Raw genomic sequence first — 21260 nt, forward strand, 5'->3', positions numbered from 1 at the left:
TTTTGCCAGCTGATTTTCAGGCCCACTTTAAATGCTTCTTCCGACAGTGTGGTAAGGGCTTCTTCGAGTTCGGCTACAGAGGTGCATATCAAAGCGATGCCATCCGCGAAGTCATAATCACTTAGGACTTGGTCGCCGATCTACAGTCCAAAGTGGAGACGTTTCGGTCCGTAACCTAATTGATGACAGCATTGAAAAGTCAAGCGGTGGCAGTACATCCTTCCCTTACACTGGTGTTTGTTTCGAATACTGGGCTGTAACGACCATTTATCTGGACAGAGCTGTTAGTATCAGTGTAGGAAGCCTTGAGCAGACGGCACTACTTTTCAGAGAGTCCTATTCGTTCAAGTATCAGCCAGAGAGAATCACGGTCAACCCAATCAATGGCTGTTTTGAAGTCAAAAAAGGCAATATATGCTTTATCTAACACCTGACAGATGGTAAAGATCTGCTCTGTCGTGGACCTCTAGGGCATAAAACCTGTTTGCGGAATCCGGTGGTATTTGCGGAGGAATTGGGTGCTTCTGTTCAGTAGAGTCATGGTAAACAATTTACTGGGGACTGATAGGAGGGTGATTCCTCTGTAATTGGAGCAATCGCTTCTGCTGCCTTTGCGCTTCCAAAGAGGAAGGATTAATCCTTCTTTGCTTTCTTGTGGCGTGTTCCCTCTTATTCCTCGGGAGTGTATGTTCTTGGCAGTGATAAGGTCTAATTGAGCAGCTATAATAAATTTTGGATCGCCAGTTAGATTTCCTATCCGTAGGAAAATAAAAATATCTTAATTTGGCCCATATTCGGTTCGTTTCTGGTTGGTTATGCAATGATAAAATCATGTTTTTCCCCCAGAATATGTCTTTTTATTAATTCATATTGCAGTACTATATTTAAGTCTAGTAGGATTCTTATTAACCATTAGTACTTTTAGTGTGGAATCTTAATTCAAGGATTCTTAGTTATTTTAAAAAAATTAGAAGTTCATAATACCCTTCCCTCCCCCCCCAAAAAAAAACAAACAAACAAACTTGGATTTATAGAAGAATTCTATGAAGTAACTAATTGTTCTGTAATAAAATTGTTCAGTATTTGCTCAAAATGCTTTTGAACTATTTTACCATTATTTGAATTGGAGATAGTACTTCTTAGGATGCTGAATCGAACATATAAAATAGCACCAATGAGTAATAGAGTACTAATGAGTAGTCTTTGGAAACTGTCATATTTTCTAGGCTTTTTACAAATATATCAAGTTTTTTTATTGAAGATTTTTTATATAAAAGTTCTATCCAACAATATTCCTTTTTTTTCTCTTTTATTATTTTAGAGTCGATATCATTCATCCTAGAGGAATTTTCCCTTTTTTATTTCTTGGTAGTGTATACTCTTGGGCAATGAGAAGGTCTAAATGAACAGTTATAATAAAACCGGAGTTGGGGAGGGGGAATATTGCCATCATTTTTCAGTTCCAGAAGCTATTATAGTTTAATTTGCGCATAAATCTCCATCAAGTCGTTTGGTAATATCCCCATAGTTTAGACCGCCGTCTACAACGTTTTTCATTTCTTTCCCGGGCTAGTCTTTGTCTAAGGCCATTATCTTATTGGTAGACGATATTAATATTAATGCAGAAAATGCTATCTGCTTTTGAAATGACAAGAAATTTGTATTTATGTAAATCTTTTACAATTGTTAGATCTTAATCTCCTCACTTTTTTCTATATTTTCTTCAAAAATTTGTCAGTTATAGTCTCCTATTTGCCACCAGGGTTTACATATTATCGAGGTTATTAGCCTCTTTGGAAAATTTATGAAAATCTGTCTCTAATTTCGACACTACTTCTTCTTCGACAATTTTAGTCGTATACAAAACAGGTTTTGGATCCTTCCATAGGTGGTCTGTGAGAGGTGTGGGTGTTTTAACGTCACCGCGGTTTTCCGCCACCCAGGAAATCAAGCATCAACAAGAAGATTAGTTGGGTCAGAATAGACAGGTTAGGTTAGGCTAGTCTATGTCTATCTCTATGTCTATGTTTTTGTCTATATTTGTGTCCTTGTCTATGTCGATATCTATGTCTATTCTGACCTACATGAATTAAAAGGCGGCTGAAAACGTATAGTGGTGGAAAACCGCGGTGGCGTTAAAACACTGCTACCCTTTGAGAAGCTGTCATTCTTTTTGTAAGATGATCAAGAGGGAACAGTGAAATTTTAAATTGGACGTTTCATTTATTACAATACATCATACGAATTGGTTAAGTAAAAAAACCTAATAAGTATCTCATTTAAAGTTACAAATTTGAACTTTTCTTGGATTTCTTTTTTCCAAAGTCAAAACTTCGAAGTTTTACGAAAACCCGCGTCCAATTTCAACAATACGTCTTCTTTTGTAATTTAGCCGCTTGCAAACAAATATTTTACAACAAGAAAAGAGAGAATAATGAGGACTTTTTTTTCCCCAAAGAAAGTGAACCAACAGAACCTGTTTGAATATTTCGGCCCTATATCTAAGGGCACTCTTCAGCAAGGAAAATAATAAACAATAAAACACTTAAATAAAAGTTCTCGGTTAAAAATCCATTTTTTTAAAATAGCCTTGGCATCATTACTTCTTAACGAAAAGTTCAGCCAAGACTGTGTGATAAAAGCTAACATTTTACAAGCTAAAAAGGTTCATTCATTTCACTAACTGTATTTGTTAAAAATTGGAATAATTTCTTATTGCGATATTTGCCTTCTCTGCAGCTAATCTGATAGCTCTGAATTTTGAAATTGGTTTCTGAGATCCTGTCAAAAATTTTTCAGGAAGATCAAGAGGAACTGGATAATTGTTTCGTTAGACTCTGAAATATTTTCTTTCTGGAATATTTCCTGAAGTATGTTACGTTTTCAAACTTCGTGTTTAGTCTATTTTTTGACATATAAAAGTTACAAAAACTTGTAATATACGAGCAAAAAATTGAAGAATGTGTTAGAAATTGGAACTAAAGGATTTCTATTGTCTTGCAAACCTTCTTAAGAAAATCCTGTTTTGGCAATTTAAGTCTCATGTCAGGATAAAAAAAAATCGCTAAACTTCTCTGACCGATCAGTTTTGTGACTTACAATTCCTGTCCAAGTTAGCATTCAAGTTTATATATATATATATATATATATATATATATATATATATATATATATATATATATATATACATAAATATAAATATATATATACATATATATATATATATATATATATATATATATATATATATATATATATATATATATATATATATATATACACATATATATATATATGTATATATATATACATATATATATATATATATATATATATATATATATATATATATATATATATATTTATATATATATATATATATATATATTTATATATATATATATATATACATATATATATATATATATATGTATATATATATATTTATATATATATATATATATATATATATATATATATATATATATATATATATATATATATATATATATATATATATATAGTATATATATATATATATAGTATAAAGTGTAGAGGCGTCCATTGGGGAGGGGGAGGAGACACTAGCCCCCTAGATATTTCTTATTATGCCTACAAAAGATATCTGTTTTTGTTTTTGAAAACTGACAAAATTTGCCCCCTCTATATTTTAAATTTGAAAATATCCTTGCTCCTCTCCCTGTATTTTTCGTGAATTGGCGCCCCTGATAAAGTTTACCCATGAAAATAAGAGGAGATTTCCCTATTTTTTTACTGCAGTTGGTATTTATTGTAAAGAAGTCCAACAATACTATTGTAAATGAAAAAAAGGGGACGATAAGAAGTATAAACATTATCTTGCTTATTGTCAAATGTATTTTTGCAAAGAATAGATCTCCTTGTATTTTACTGTAAGAAAGGCCACAGTTTGTTGGGCTTCCTATTCTAAATCATATTGTAATCTAAAATGGGACTTTGGAAAACAGCTGGATGTCCCGGGAAACGGAAAAACAGAAGACAATCCGTCACAATTTCTTTGTCGTTGAGGAGATGGGAGATGGATATTAAAAACAAGTAAAAGACCATGTAATTCATCACTAGTACTAATGTAGGAAAATTTCTGGACTTGTTCTTTTCTTTTATAAGGTCTGCTAACTGAAAAATATAAAGTGTATCTTTGACTGTATTTTTTGTTGTTGTGTATATGTTGTGTTTTTTGTTGTTGTGTTGTGTACCGAGATTTGTCGCAGTATCAATTGCTTGGTGATGTGTGCAGGGGTGGACACAGAACTAAGGTTTTTTTTTTTTTGGGGGGGGGTGTAAAAAACCTAGGCTCCTTTGTTGGTGTTTTCATTCCCGGTAGCTAGTGACACTTATGATTTTTTAGTGGGGGGGGGCATTTGCCCCTGAAATCACCATTTACATTTGATCCTGGATATGTCACTATTCTTGGCATTGCCGAATTCGCTAATTCCTTTGACTATAGTGCGTATCTTTTTTGAACAAATAATGAAACAAACGTTTTGGCTTCACATCTGTAAGCGTTTATCAAACAGAAGCGACTCGGCCCAATAGTAATCCAGACTCTAAAAAAGGAGTTTTAATAACAATTAATGCATTGAAAGAATTGTTTGTTTTTTATTCTAATTCTATATATATAAGGTTCATCAAGTTTTTTTTTTTACCCCATCAGAGGCTACGAACCTGAGAAAATTTGCCTGATTTTCGAAGAAGGAAAAACCCAGTAAAGTCAAGCAATCTTAACGGAAATCACACCATTAGATTCAGCATATCAGAGGACCACACTAAAGGGGTTTAAAATCCCTGTCTATAAAAATGTGCAATTCTATTTTTTTTGCCCGAAGAAAGATCACGGATCTTTTTTTCCTCTGGGGGGATCGTATCGAACCGTTTCTCCTAGAAGATTAGATAAGGGCTCATTTGAACAAAACTTGAAAGTCGTAGTGACCTTTTTAAGTGAGCGAAAAGACTGGAGGGTAGATGACCCCCATTCCCACACATTTTTTCTCATAAACGTCTTGTGAAAATCTTGAGGTATCTATTTGGTTCAGCAATATTGAAAGCCTCTGGGGATGACATGACCCCCCACAGCCCCGGGGAGGGCCGTAAGCGTTGCTAAGTGTTTAAATATTATATTTGTTATTGTGAAATATACGAACATTTTTCTGGGGGGGGGGTCCTGCAGGGGGATTCACGAAGGGGAGACTTCTTTTGGACAGTTTCTATGGGGAGTTTTTCATGGGAGGAGGAGGGGCGGAAGGAATTTCCCGGTGTGATTTGAAAAAAGGTCATAAATCTGATCTAAAAAAACAGATTTTTTCAACTGAAAGTGAAGAGCAACATTAGAACTTGAAACAAAGATAAATTATTCTGTATATGAGGGGCGTTTCCCCTTCCTCGCCCTACTCTTTTTACGCCAAAGTTTGACTTTTTGTCCCAATTCTTTAAGAATAATTCCTGAAATCAGGGGCGAACGAAGTGACAAATTTCGGAGGGAGATGGATAAATTGACTGAGGGATGATAGTACCGGTTAAAAAGAAAAAGTAAAGTTTTTAGAATATAAGGCACATTCTTTATTTAGACAATACTGAAAATTTGTAATTATTAAATAAAAACAAATTGTTCAAGAAAGTAATCCTATCACAGGGACAAAAAGAATAAGATTGAACACATTTTGCGAGACTAGATGGATGGAGCACTTAAAACAATAATTTTGTCAACAGAGATGTTCATTATTATCTGTAAGGCTATGAGGAAAATCCTGATTCAGCTTCTGAATCTTCAGGCAAAGCTTATTCTTTGTTAGCTGTTACTGAGATATACAGTTTTGCTGCTTCTAAGGTTACTATCAGTAAAGATTTTAGTCTATCACACAATTTATCGACATCTTTGCAATCAGAAACCATAGATATGGTATATTCTCTCGAACATGCTAACGATCTTAAGGGCAAAGTTAGAGACATGAGAGGAGAGAGGAGTGAAGCCACGTTTCATCATGTTTTATTGAAGGAACTCAACTGGGCCAAGGTGCAGGAATTAGCACTAGAATGCCCAGATGAGCTCCTAAGTGAACTTATAGAAATAATAACGCAACACCCTAAAATGATCCTGAAACGTATTACCAACTTTTTGTATTTATTTCATTACCAACTACTCTCTGCAGCAGCTCTATCAGCGGATCCTTAGTCATAGAAAGTTGTTAGAGTCACTGCAATACCTACTTCTCAGCACTGTATTTCGATTGACGAAGAAAAACAAAGGATATATCAGATACTCTGACTAATTTTTGGTATCTTGATGTAAACAGCTATAGGGGAAGCTTGCAAGCTGAGTTAGCTCTGTGGAGGAGAATGTGGATAATGTTAGGAAACATGGCACCAAAATATTTCATACATGCTTAAAGGAATGTGATAAGAGCGTTTGGTAAAATTCTAGTTAATTGACTTCTTGCTATCTCAGAAAGAGTTTAGGTTAGGAAAAATGAAACTTTCAGGGATGAATCTACAGACTAAAGTATGTCCCGGGAAGGTATATTGAAGCAACTACCTCCACTCCTTCTCCCTCTAGAGGGCCCAGACCTTTGATGACCTTTAAAAATATGTGTTTTATAAAAGTGAAACCTTGCAAAATAGATTTTCTGCTTAATTGAAGTACAACAAAATTGTTTTCAGCTTCATAACTTTACTCATTCCATTTTATGAGGTTTTAAAGATATGCAAATACATTTCCTAAATTTTGAAAAAAAAACCATTGATATGGCTCAAAATTCTACTCAAATAACAGGAATTGGATTTTCAGAACTAAAGGCAGAGAAAAAGCAACTAGTAACTGAAAATTAAGGTAAAATGTTGTTTTGTCAAAATTTCAATAGGTAGCTACATGATTTACCTGTCATGTAGGCAAATTTCAGGGCCCTCTAGAGGGAGAAGGAGTGGAGGTGGGTACTTCAAAATACCTTCCCGGGACATACTTTAGCCTGTAGACCCATCCCTGAAAGTTTCATTTACCTAACTTAAACCCTTTCCGAGTTAGCAAGAAGTCAATTAACTAGAATTTTACCGAGCATTTTCCCCACTCTAAATCAATTTTTGAAGGTTGATGCAACGATTCCCGTCACTACGGCTATGTACGAGCGTTTTTTTTCTACCCTGAGAAGAGTGAAATCTTATATCAGGAGTGTCTCAGGTCAAGAAGGGCTAAGTGGATTGGCCTTATTCACACACAGGGATGTCCCAGTCATTACAGAAGATCTTTTGGATAAACTAGACCACAAAAAAGGGGGCTTGAAAATTGCAGAGCGTTTAGGTGAAATTCTAAACAAATTAATTATTTCTTTCAAGGCACCTAGACAATTTCTTAGTATAGGTATGTTACAGTTTGTATGTTACAATTAACAATTTGTCATAACAGGCATATATATATATATATATATATATATATATATATATATATATATATATATATATATATATATATATATATATATATATATATATATATACATATATATATATATATATATTACCATTTTCAATTAAGAGAAACCACTGCAACAACTCAGACAGGGTTCGAAAACATCTTTTAATCCTATTATCAGGAAGATGTTCCTTTATTCACTTTTGTAATTTGGCCTTTGAATGCTCAGGATTTGAATTTCGTCACTCTAATATTGATTTTCTGTAATTTTAACGTCTTAAAGGAACTTTTTTCCCGGTAACACCATTGTGACGAAGAAATGCGATACATGATAATTAAAATAAATATCGGATACCAAAAATTATGTTTCTTTCGTAGATGTCTTTGTTGTCATGGAAGGTTCTTTGTTCAATATTGCTAGAGATATAGAAATTAATTTCCGAGTAAATAAATAATTACATTCTAAAAGAATTTGTTCTCTGAACTAAAGATCATGCAGCCAATTCTGCCTCCTCTTCTATGTCCGGGATTATATCGTTGACTTTATGCCTTTGGCGTGCAAGATACAGCCTAGTGCATAACCCTTTCTTTGTATCTAGGGATATATGGTCATTTTTCTCCATTAATAAACTGAAGTTTTTTCTTTGATTTCCCACTTCTTTATTTACAGCTAGAATATTGGACTGATCTTATTTGTACTCTTATTGTGCTAAAATCCAAGATGACATGCTTGTAGGATGAATGCACATTTCTGCCATATGAGTGATGCCTTCACATCTTTACAGTTCAAAGGAATTATTATTTACTCTCTGTTTCGTTGACAAGTTTTACTATCTCGAACAATTATGAACTGGACAATTTTAATCTCTTTGTGAACACAAGTTTCATTACCCCTCACTAAGCCAATATTTCCACTTTATCACGTTCGCTTTGTTAAATCGAGCTGTAAGGCACTGGTTAATTAATCATGTACAGAATTCATTTATTCTCGTAGAAGGTCCTTGAGTCTGTTTTTGTTAGAAAAGTAAAGGGGCATTTAAAAATGTCGCAATCCTCAAGATGACAGCCATTTTTATGTTAAACACTTAGAAAGAAAAAGAAAGGGTTTTCTGAATATTTGAAGTGTGACAAGAAGTGTTAATTTAGTTAATTTTGACAGGCGAGGAGATGTTGTTTGCTTAACTTAAGACGCAAAAATTGCTGTCTTCACATTAAAATGGCATAGAAGGGCTAATTGATGATGGTTTATATGCTCCTTTCAGATACCAAATCGGTTGAGTCCGTCTTTCCCATTGCTTAATGTTTATTATAAAAGCATCAATTGATATAATTAAAAGAAAATAAACATTTTGTTCCTTACTGTCTAAGCAAAGACATCATCATTATTAGAGCGTAGGTTGTAAGGTTGTAAATGTTACTGAACGTTATAGCGTTTAAATGTTGGAAATGTTGCAATGGTGATACGTCGCAAAACATTGTTGAAAGTGTCTGAAAATGCGTTGCTGATAAAAAAAAAACAATTTTTTTTGCACATTACAGCTTTAAATTCCATAATGCTGTTTATTAAGGTGTTCTTTATCTTATTTAGTACAGCACTGGAAATATGACTGCTGCTGACAGGTCGTCTTAGCGCCAAACCAACTAAAATATTCAGAGCTTCTCTCTTCACTCATTCCCACGAATTTCTCGTTTCCTTTAGATCTCTTATGGTCTCTGTTGATCCCGGTAACCCTGATTTTCATTTGGCTCTAAACGAAATGCCAAAAAACGCTGTTGTTGGAAAACGATCATCCTTCATTTTGATGACTTGATCTAACTACCTTAACTTTTCTTTGATTATCGCCTCAGAAAGTGGTCAAGTGGTCAAACAGTGGTCAAGCCGCACTGTTCTTTTAGATTATCAGATGCTAACTCATTCAACCGAGTATGACGTATCAAGCGGATAGAGTTGGCACGGTTTCGTTCTTTAATCGACATCGTATATACTTATGTAGGATTGATCAGTATAGAATTAAATTTTTAAAAAACAAGTTTTTTAGCTGCAAGTAAGGAGCGATATTAAAACTTAAAACGAACAAAAAATTATTTCGTATATGAAAGGAGTTGTCCCCTCCTCAACGCCTCGCTCTTTACGCTAAAGTTTGACTCTTTCTCACAACTCTACTTTTTAAAACAATTACAAACTTTAGCGTAAAGAGCGTGGTGTTGAGGAGGAGACAAACTCTCTCATATACGGAATGATTTCTGTTCATTTTAAGTTTTAATGTCGCTCCTTACTTGCAGTTAAAAAACTTTTTTTATTTAATTTCTGAACGTTTTTTAATTAATGCATGTTTTGATTTTGGCTAACCGCACATGAGTAATTAAAATGTAGTTTGTATATTAATTTTCTTTTTGGCTAAATGGCTTTCTCATAGTTTTGATTGGACGATCTTGATAAAAAAAGGATGGGGGAGCCTAGTTGCACTCCAATTTTTGGTTAATTAAAAAGGCAACTAGAACTCTTTTTTTACGAACGTTTTCATTAGTAATAAATATACATAACTTACGAATTAACTTATATAACGAAATTCTATATTTGTATATTTTTATTACGTATATGAGGGGGTTCTCCCCCTCGTCAATACCTCACTCTTTACCCTAAAGCTTCAATTTGGTCACAACTCATTGAGATTGACCCCTGAATCACCAAGGCCGTAGAATTTGAAATTACTAAAAAATACTTTAGCGTAAAGAGTGAGGTATTGTGGAGGAGACGAACTTCCTTATATACGTAATGATTTCTGTTCATTTTCGGTTCTAATGCTGCTCCTTACTTCCACCCGGAATTTTTTTTAATTTATTTCCTCATTTTTTTTTAATAATGCTAGAAAATCCTGCTGCCCCTCCATGAAAATTTTGTTCCCTCATGATAAATTCCTCCATGGAAAGATCCTCCCGCGTAACCCCCTCCCCCACCGCCCTTTAACGTGAAAACGTCCCCTTGAAAATGTCTGTACACGTCCCAATAACCATTACTATATTTAAACAATGGTCAAAGTTTGTAACTTGCAGCCCCTCCCCCGGGGACTGTGGGGGATTAAGTCGTCCGGAAAGACATAATTATTAGGCCATGCTGAACAAAATGGCTATCTCAAAATTGTGATCCAGTAACTTTGGGAAAAAATGAGTGTGGCAGGGGGCCTAGGTGCCATTCAATTGTTTTGATCACTTAAAAGGGCAATAAACACGCATCCGTGATCTGTCTTCTGGGAAAAAATACAAAATTTCACATTTTTGTAGATAGGAGCTTGAAACTTCTATAGTAGGGTTCCTTGGTACGCTGAATCGGATGGTGTGATTTTCGTTAAGATACTTTGACTTTTGAGGGTGTTTCCCCATATTTTCTAAAATAAGGCAAATTTTCTCAGGCTTGTAACTTTTCATGCGAAAAACTAAACTTGATTAAACTTATATAGATAGATAGATATAGATAGATAGATAGATTTATTCACACAAAAGCCCAATTGGGCCATGGTGACATACACAAAATAAGTGAAAAAAATACAGCAACAAACATTGACTGAAAAGACACTAAACTAATTATATAAGAAAACATCACGATACCTCATACCTACCCGGGCCAACTTTCCAATATTATTTATAGTTAAGTATTTAACTCTATTTAGAATCAGCGTAAAAATGCGATTCTTTTGATGTAGGGTTTCGGTTACTGTTGAGCCAGGTCGCTCCTCACTACAGTTCGTTACCACGAACTGTTTGATTACCACGAACTGTTTGATTTATTCAAAAAGCCAAATGTATGAGTTTACAGAACTTACCTTTTTGAAGTGGTTTACATTTGAGCTATGTGGGATGGTGTGGTGTCAGTATCCTAGTAAGTTGACACTTCTATGAGGGACCCTTCAGTGTTTTGTGAACACATGGCCGTTGTCTAACTTAAACTCACTATTTCGTGTTGTTAAGTTGAATATCTGTGCAGAACTAAGCCTAATATACCCTGGCCTTGTAGAATTTTGTCAAAATAGTTATGGTAGGCGCACAAAATATGAAACAAACAGAAAATTTTGGGTTAGACAAAATGCCTTGTACAGCTAACTAATATCGGAGACCAATGTTTGGATATTAACACAACCTGTAGGAGAATAACCGGGGTGTTTCATATCGTAATTAGATTCTGTAAATGTGAATGGGATGTTAACTCAAGAAAAATGAATTAATAAGGGTAAAGAGACAAAGTCATGAAACGATCATAACATGAAAAAAGGGTTGCTGTAAGGAGACAACCAATTGTCAGTCATTTCTTTTATCTTAAAGGCATCAACACCTTATTTTTTCTTAAATCGAAACGCCGATACTACTGAATAAACATCATTGACATTTTTTTTCCGTCTATAATCTAAGAATCAAAGAGAAGTAGGTGGAGAGTTCCTTTCCTCATTCTTTTTTTACTTGAAGAAATTGTCCAGCTCCTTCAAATAATCGAGTGATCTCGATCGGAATCTGGAGAATGAATGACCACTTCATAGAAAGGGGGAAGTTGACTTGACTCAATAAATACTGTTGTAGTCTGACATTGCTTTGTGATTCTTCGAAGCTTTCTTTACTGTTTTCGCCCCATACGTCTTTCACTTTGACCTCATAAAAGATGCAGTTTTCTTTTTCGTATCCTTTTCTATTTTTAGAACAAAAAGGGTTTAGTAATTGTTGGTTCAGAATGGGAAAAGAAAGTGGATACTGATTCCTGGAATTCGGTGTGAGGATGCCGCAAGGAAAGATTTAAGGGAAATCAGAACTTTTTGGGAGGGTGTAAAGAGGGAGACTTAGAATGAATTGGGATTGAGAAGGAGTATGCGTAGCTGTGTTGGCCTCAGGCGGCTTGATGCTGCAGTGAAGTTTTAGTAGTAGTAGCAGTACTGTAGTATCACCACTTTGCGACCAAGATGGGCGAAGGATTGCACAAAGCCTCCAATCATACTGAAGGTCCCAGGGACTCCCTGCTGTCCGGTTCTAAGACGGCTCAAACGCCTCATGTAGATTTGAGAAGATGTATTAGTCCCTGTCCAGCACTCTGGAACCCGTTATGTTTAATTTCACAAGAATAGTTTTAATTTCCAGGATAGTTTCAGTTATTTGAATAATGTATAAATTTGAACTTGGAATGTTACAAAGTTAAAATACAACTATCGTATTCACATTTTGACTGATGGATTTAGACGCTTCTAACTGGACTTGTTAAGATTTCCAGAGACTCATATCCAAGGGGTAGGAAACCCAAAATTAGGTAGCATAGAATTTATTTACTTAAATAGAAAGTATGGGGTGCGTACGGAGGGAGTTAGGCTCTCTATAGGGTGCTGAGGTTATAAATCATATTCAGTGACTTAAGTAGTGTGAAAATTGTAACTTGTAATGTTACAACGTTAAAATACTACTACTACTACTAATAACTCACTGCAGCACCATGCCGCCTGAGGCCAATAATGCTACGCACGCTCCTTTTCCAACCTAATCTATTTAAAGCCTCTCTCTTTACATCCTCCCAGGAAGTTCCCATTTCCTTTAAATCTTTATTTATGACATCCTCCCAACTCAGACAAGGATGACCTGCTTTCCGTGTATCCCCAGACGGTTGGCCAAAAAGGACAATCTTTGGTAATCTGTCATCCTTCATCCGTAGAACGTGGCCTAGCCATCTCAACCTTTCTTTCATTATAGCCCTAGAAAGCGGGATTGAACCACATTTTTCGTACAACCTACTGTTTGAAATACGGTCAGTCAGCCGGGTACCCAGAACATTCCGTAGGCAATTTCTCTGGAAAACATCTAGTAAATTTTCATCTGCTTTTCGGAGCGCCCATGCTTCAGAGCCATATTTGGAGAGCCATCAGAGTCAACGTTAAAATACAACTTAAAATCATTTTGATATTTTGACGGACGAATTCAAACGTTTTTAACTGGACATGTTAGGATAAGATAATATTTATTTTCAAAAGGCTATAATAAGTTTTAATAGATCCGAATTCGCTTCATATGTCCAAAAAGAGAAAGAAAAACAAAGAAACAAATAATCCAGCTAGGCAAAAGTAAAAGAAACACCAAACAAGCATAAAAATGGCCAGTAAAAATTTAATGCAGAAAAAGAGAAGAAAAAATTCAAAGTCCAAGAACTAAAATGAACTTTATGCAATTAATGGCAAAAACATGAACAGAAAGGGTAGGGGATGAAACGATATCACATGGTAAAAGAAAAAAAAAATGCCGAATTCGTATTCTAAGCCAAATACTGTAAAATCAAAAGAACACTGAAAACCATGTCAAATTAACTGTCAAAATTAAATATTTACAATTAAAGAAAGGATTGCGCCGAAGACTAGGTTAAAGGAGGACTAGGTAAGGAGTTCCAGAAATTTGAATCCCAGGGGTAGGAAACCTGAAATTAGGCAGTATAGAATTTATTTACTCAGGCAGGAAGTATGGGGTGCATAGCCGAAGACTAGGTTAAAGGAGGACTAGGTAAGGAGGTCCAGAAACTTCAGTCCCAGGGGTAGGAAACCTGAAATTAGGTAGTATAGAACTTATTTTACTCAGGCAGGAAGTATGGGTTGCATAGGGAGGGAGTTGTGCTCATGAAGAATTAGGAAACTGCTGAGTCTTGCTAAGTTTGGAATTGCATTAATAATAGTTAGGAAAAGTTTAATAAACTCCTACATAGGAAAGATTATAATATTGAGTGTGGTAATTATGGAGCTGATAAATTGGTTTGTCTAGGAGCCAAAATACTTGATATATACTTTAATATGCAATGATACTTCTTCGAGTTAAAGAGGCTGTAGATAAAGTTTTACGAGAAGAGGAGCGTGGTCTTAGGAAGGGGAGAGGATGCGACGAGCAAATTTTAACTCTTAATATTAATAATTAGGAACTCTCTAAGTCATTCACTTAACCTTTTCTTTTATGGTTTCGTTTCTCTATCTATCAGATATTCCGTCATATTCAGAGAAAACAAATAAAAGAAAAGATGTATGAAAGATTAGTGAAATAAAAAAAGGTAAACTAAATGATAAATAATGACAAAGGTAATATTTTAGATTAAAGATCTTGTTTTAAATGACGATACCGAAGAGTTTGGGAAACTTCCTTGAGCGGAAAATGGTGCTTGTTACGAAGAGAAAAACCGTTAATGCCATCTAGCGTTTGGGAAGTTTGTTGAACCCAAAAGTACTGCATGCTTGTCTTTTTAGGTACTTGAAATTCAGGAAAGGGAAAAGACAACAAATTTGTTTTTACAGCAGGCCTACCAGCTTAAAGTCAACTAGCCTACTTAGTCTGCCAAGATTTTTGCAAGCTAAATTAGGAGTAAACTAGCTATACTGGATTTTTTTTTTTTTTTTACTAAAACTATGTATCTATTAGTATCTGTTTTTCATGGTTCATTTGTATAGTTTGTTACTCATACACAAGGGGTTGCGCTCGTCAAATCGTCCACGGAAGCTTAGTTTGGTCCTTTCTGCCGTTCTGATTAAAACGACTCTTTGAAATTTCGATCTTTTGTTATCTTGGGCTTGGGGATGCCTCGGGACACATAAGGCGTTAGAAGGGTCGCATAGCCGATTCATGGGGGATATCAAGTCATCCAGGGAATTAAGGCGTGACAAATGGCCTTGGATTTCTGCTGAAATTCTATAATTCTGTGAATATTATTCAATTAGATGTAATACTTTCCTGAATAATTCATTCCATAAACCAAAACAGATATATTCAAAGTATCCAATTCTTTTCTGTATAAAGGAATGTACAAAATTTATCATTACCATCATTCAAAAGTCGTTTATATTGAGCAAAAAATCCTTAACTTTCAGGTTATGAAATATGTAGGTGGTTTTGAAGCTCTAGCACAGATAAGGTACTAACTGTAGTTGAGTATGAATTGATTTAAGGAAAAAAGTTGATTTTAACTAGTTTTATTTTGGTGTTGAGAGTTAAGATCTATATTGATTGTTGTTTCCTAAACACTACTTTGCAACTCTTTTAGAAGTGAGGTTGTTTCTACCTTTTTCCTCTTGTATGTCTTTCACTTTGAGCTCTTCAGTGATGCAGTTTACTTTTTGCTTTGTTTTCTAGTCTCTGTATAGGTAGGGTAAACACTTTAGTTCAATGAATATTGGTTTTCGAGGGGAAAAGAAAATTGACATTCATTTTTGTTTTGTATGTACAAAGAGATAAGGAGAACGCTAGTATTTTGTGGCTTTTGAAGTTCTCTTGTCTTTTTTCCCCTCATGCCACTTTTACTGTAGCTCCTTGAAATATACATTTTGCGTTTTCGTATTGTTTACTAGTTCTTGTGTAGGTAGGATAATATTTTTAGTTCTGTCCGATTTATGTACAAAAATAGTCAGAGGGTAAGATCTTTTTTTTATAGAGATACAAAGTTCAGATGGTGATAGAGCAATTTAATACAAGTCTGTACAATAAGTGTCATTCAACAGGGATCATTCAACAATTTTGATTTCTGACAGTACATTTTTAATCGTGGAAAAGGACCGTTTTTGTTTCTATTTAATCATGGTGTTTTTTCCCTATTACTTCTTTCATTTTTTTACATTGTCTAACTTTAGGCCAAGGAGGGTGAAAAAGTGGCCTCAACGATTATTGACTGTAGAGTAGGAAAAACTGCTATGATGACAAATATGATCATAGCCAACGTGGTGTTTGACTTGATAACGAGCGATGGGTCTCCCATGAATTACTTTAATTTATTCTCGGACACGCTGTATGGAGGGGGTTCATTTAGTCAGAGATTGAAGCATTAACGATTAAAAGCGGGTGGATGACACCAAAAACCATCATATGTCCCCTCCCCCAAGGCACCGCCATAACTCCTCATATCTTCAGGTCAAATTTTTTAATTATCTATTTTACTCAAAAGGGTCAGGATGTCCCAAAAATTATATCCAGAGGGACACGACCCTTCGAGCTCCAGGAGCAAGAACCCAAAGTTGTACGAATGGCTCATTCTTTCTTAAGCTAATTCTTTCTCATTTAATTTTCTAAAGCTAAACTTTAATAGAAAAAAAAGTTCGTTTTGGTACCAAAACAAATCCTGGTGCAAGAATGTCCTCACTTAGTGCAAAAATGTGCCAAGTTCCATTTGCGGAGTGAATGAGTGCGACAAAGAGAAAAGTTCTGACTCAGGATCGATGTAACAACGAGCTAAATCCTGTCTTGGTGTAGAAACGAGATAAGTCCTAGATAAACTTAGTCTCACCCAATGGCAACTTTTTAGGAGATAGAAAGGTAGATAATAGATTTTTTTTAACGACAAATGCAGCGATTTTGAATCTGTATGATCAGAGGCACAAAGTGGAATTAAGCTCTTCATCCCCCCCCCGCTCTCACTGCCAACTTTTTAAGAGAGAGGTCGAAATGTGTAAATTTGCCTAATTTGGACTTGCAAGTATTTCAATCCGTATTCTTGAACCCACGAAGTCAGCCTTTGAAACTACCCACCCCATCGCCAATTATATTGTAGAAATATAGGCATGCTGTCCCTTGTTTGAACAAGGGCAACATGCCTTTTCAATCTATATGGTTGGTAGACCATAGTGCACTCGGGTCCCCTGACCTTCCATCCCCCCATCACACCACTTTGGTATAAACATACGTACGGAGTATCCTATTTTGAGCCCGGGTCATACATGGGTTACATTATGTGTGGTTGGAGACTCGAAGTGGATCTTCAGTTTCTCCAACGTCAATCCATTAGTGTTCCAACAGAACGATTTGTATGATTTTGTTTTTATCTACCGGTTTGAAACTTACTGGGATAGTATCTTGGACTAATGGTACACTAGAATGACTACTTTCAAAGAGATACACTCCTTCTCTGACCATTGCGCGGGAATGCTCAGACCCGCTTGAAATTGGCAAGTACCGTGGGCTAATGGATCAGGGGGATAAAATATGAAAGTCGATAGGCACATGGTTAAATTTCAGCACAGCCCCATACGAAATTTGGATCGCATGCTCTTATAGTCTGGATGCTAGCAAACTTGTAGTTTCATATCATAAGAAGTATTGAACTATGAAATTTCGAAGCCTGTTAATACCTGAACTGTAAGTGTCAGCGATGTAAAATCAGCCCCCCAGATGGCCGAATCGGGGAAAACGACTTTATCAAGTCAATTTGTGCAGGTCTCTGACACGCCTATCCTTAGGAATTTTCTCCTTAGCCGAGGTTACCTACCTACCGAAGTTCAAGTTTTCGGTCACTAGCCCTGCAAGCTACAGCGGAAGATTTTGGTTCTGATATTGTTGAAAAATTCTCAAAATGTTTTTGAGGGTTTCATTTGATTATTGAGATTATTGTCCATATATATATATATATATATATATATATATATATATATATATATATATATATATATATATATATATATATATATATATCATGAAAAGAGAAATCACCAATGCAACAGCACAAACACACAAAAAAAAAGAGAGACAGAATGAGAAAAGGGAGACTGTTTTCCTAAATTAGTGATTAATGTAGACCAGCACTTGAATGAGGCCTTAACCCTACTCATCCATACAATCACATAGGTCAAACAGGATAGCCATACACAATCAACCATAAAGAATAATCCATGGACAGGCAGTCATGTCGTCAATAAGTATAAGTCGTCATTTACCAAACAATAGAAAAAATAATATAGACAAATAATTCAGAGGCAACACCCAACACAAGGGCTCATCAGGAGAATACACTGGCCTATATAAGGTTTCGCCACTTTAAATTCTCTACCCAGCACAGTGTTGTGGCTACCACAGAATATCCATGGCATCCCCGTGTCAGGTATCACCCCCAAAATACATGCCTATGAAAAAAAAAACAGCAAATGTAAAACAACCTAGTAAAATCGAAACAAGCTTATCCTGTTAATATATCCCTCTTTTTAGCAACAATAGGTAAACTAAATATTATAACTTTTACCAAATCACAAATATTAACACATTGCAAAAACCTGAATGAACTAAACAATTATAGAATTCATCTTTACCATGTGGCTAATTTTAAAAAAAAATCCGCTCATATATATATATATATATATATATATATATATATATATATATATATGTATATATATATATATATATATATATATATATACATATATATATATATATATATATATATATATATATATATATATATATATATATATATATATATATATATATATATATATATATCTATATATATAAAAATAAGTTGTCTGTGGATGGATGGATGGATGTGTCAGGTGACGTCACCTGAAAAAACTGGATCAGGTGACGTCAAAACTGAAAAAACTAAAAAAAGGCAAAAACTACAAAAAAAACTAAAAACTAATAAAAAAAATAAAAAAGCTAAAAAACTAAAAAAACTATAAAGGTAAAAACCAATAAAAAACTAAAAAAAAAAAACTGAAAAAACTAAAAAAAGGCAAAAACTACAAAAAAAACTAAAAACTAATAAAAAAAGTAAAAAAGCTAAAAAACTAAAAAAACTAAAAAAAAACTAAAAAAAGGTAAAAAACTAAAAAAAATAAAAAATAAAAAAAAACTAAAAAAAAGGAAAAAACTGAAAAATAAGCTAAAATAAAGGTAAAAACCAATAAAAAACTAAAAAAAAAAAGGAAAAAACTAATAAATGACGACACTCAAAGAGAAAGCGACCAGGACAAAAGGAATGTTCGATTAGCAATCAACAAAGCACAGGGACACAGGGAGTATAAATGACGACCAGGACATAAGTAAAAAAAAAAACTATCTATATATATAAAAATAAGTTGTCAAACTAAAAAAAGGCAAAAACTACAAAAAAAAATAAAAACTAATAAAAAAGCTAAAAAACTAAAAAAACTAAAAAAAAGGCAAAAACTACAAAAAAAACTAAAAACTAATAAAAAAAAATAAAAAAGCTAAAAAACTAAAAAAACTAAAAAAACTAAAAAAAGGTAAAAAACTAAAAAAACTAAAAACTAAAAAAAACTAAAAAAAAGGAAAAAACTGAAAAATAAGCTAAAATAAAGGTAAAAACCAATAAAAAACTAAAAAAAAAACTGAAAAAACTAAAAAAAGGCAAAAACTACAAAAAAACTAAAAACTAATAAAAAAAGTAAAAAAGCTAAAAAAAACTAAAAAAACTAAAAAAACTAAAAAAAGGTAAAAAACTAAAAAAAATAAAAAATAAAAAAAAACTAAGAAAAAAGGAAAAAACTGAAAAATAAGCTAACATAAAGGTAAAAACCAATAAAAACTAAAAAGAAAAAAAAGGAAAAAACTAAAAAAAATTTTCATCTAAAAAACTAAAAAAAACTAAAAAAGGTAAAAACTAAAAGAACTAAAAAAGAAAAAAATAAATGACGACACTCAAAGAGAAAGCGACCAGGACAAAAGGAATGTTCGATTAGCAATCAACAAAGCACCGGGACATAGGGAGCATAAATGACGACCAGGACATAAGTAAAAAAAAAATTAACAAAACTAAAAAGAAGGTAAAAACTACAAAAAAACTAAAAAGAAAAAAAACTAAAAACTAATAAAAAAACTAAAAAATCTAAAAATCTAAATAAACTAAAAAAGAAAAAAAAAGGAAAAAAATAAAGGAGAAAAACAAAACTAAAAAACGAATGTATATACAGACCGGTACACCGGGATACAAATGACGACCGGGACACAGGGAATATAAATGACGACCGGGACACAGGGACACAACTACAACGGGGACACCGGGGGAAACAGGGGGATATAAATGACGACCGGGACAAAAAAACTAAAAAGAAAAAAAAACTAAAAACTAATAAAAAAACTAAAAAATCTAAAAATCTAAATAAGCTAAAAAAGAAAAAAAAAGGAAAAAAATAAAGGAGAAAAACAAAACTAAAAAACGAATGTATATACAGACCGGGACACCGGGATACAAATGACGACCGGGACACAGGGAATATAAATGACGACCGGGACACAGGGACACAACTACAACGGGGACACCGGAGGAAACAGGGGGATGTAAATGACGACCGGGACACCGGGACAGGGAATGGTCGATTAGCAATCACCATCAACAAAGCTCAAGGGCAATCATTAGAATCATGAGGTATAGATCTGAATACAGATTGTTTTCCCATGGACCATTATATGTTGCATGTTCAAGAGTCGGTAAACCTGACAATCTATTTATATGCAAAGACAATGGGACAGCAAAGAATGTTGTATATTCGCAAGTTTTACGTAGTTAAAACCATATATATATATATCTATCTATATTCACAGGTGGGACATAGGGACACAACTACAATGGCGCGTAACTATTATGGCGCGTAACGACTTACGCGCGCGGGGGGGCTTGGGGGGGGGCGCGAAGCGCCCCCACCAACTAGGTGTTGGGGTGGCGCGAAGCGCCACCCCAACAGCTAGTATATATATATATATATATATATATATATATATATATATATATATATATATATATATTTAGTTTGAAAATTCCCCAAATATTTTTTGGGGTTTCATTTGATTCGTGAGGTTATCGTATAAAGCCTGTGATTTAAAAAAAGAAATCAGAGTTTTCTTTTGAAACTTCACCCACGAAAACAACAAAGAAAAAGGAGGCAAATTATGAAACTTGAACTGTGAACTTGAAACAGTGAGAGAGAGAAAAAAAAAACTAACTTCGATTAAACTGTAAAGTTCCTGAGCAAATACAATAGGGCCGAAAACTACGAGTCTGATCATTTTTATTCTTTCGTGAGATCGAGAGCCAGGTCGTAGCTTTCAT

General features: G+C 34.1%; 1 protein-coding gene and 1 long non-coding RNA gene across 2 annotated transcripts in view; both read left to right on the plus strand.

Moving 5' to 3' along the window:
* The window catches only part of LOC136027492 (zinc finger matrin-type protein 3-like), a 172647-nt gene that overhangs the window by 36342 nt on the left and 115045 nt on the right, over positions 1-21260 (plus strand). The window lies entirely within an intron of this gene.
* Positions 18679-20624, plus strand: LOC136027488 (uncharacterized). Its single transcript, XR_010617611.1, has 2 exons — positions 18679-18872; positions 19513-20624. It is a non-coding gene; the product is annotated as an uncharacterized LOC136027488 (long non-coding RNA).

The sequence above is a fragment of the Artemia franciscana genome, chromosome 5 (assembly GCF_032884065.1).
Source record: "Artemia franciscana chromosome 5, ASM3288406v1, whole genome shotgun sequence".
Lineage (NCBI taxonomy): Eukaryota > Metazoa > Arthropoda > Branchiopoda > Anostraca > Artemiidae > Artemia > Artemia franciscana.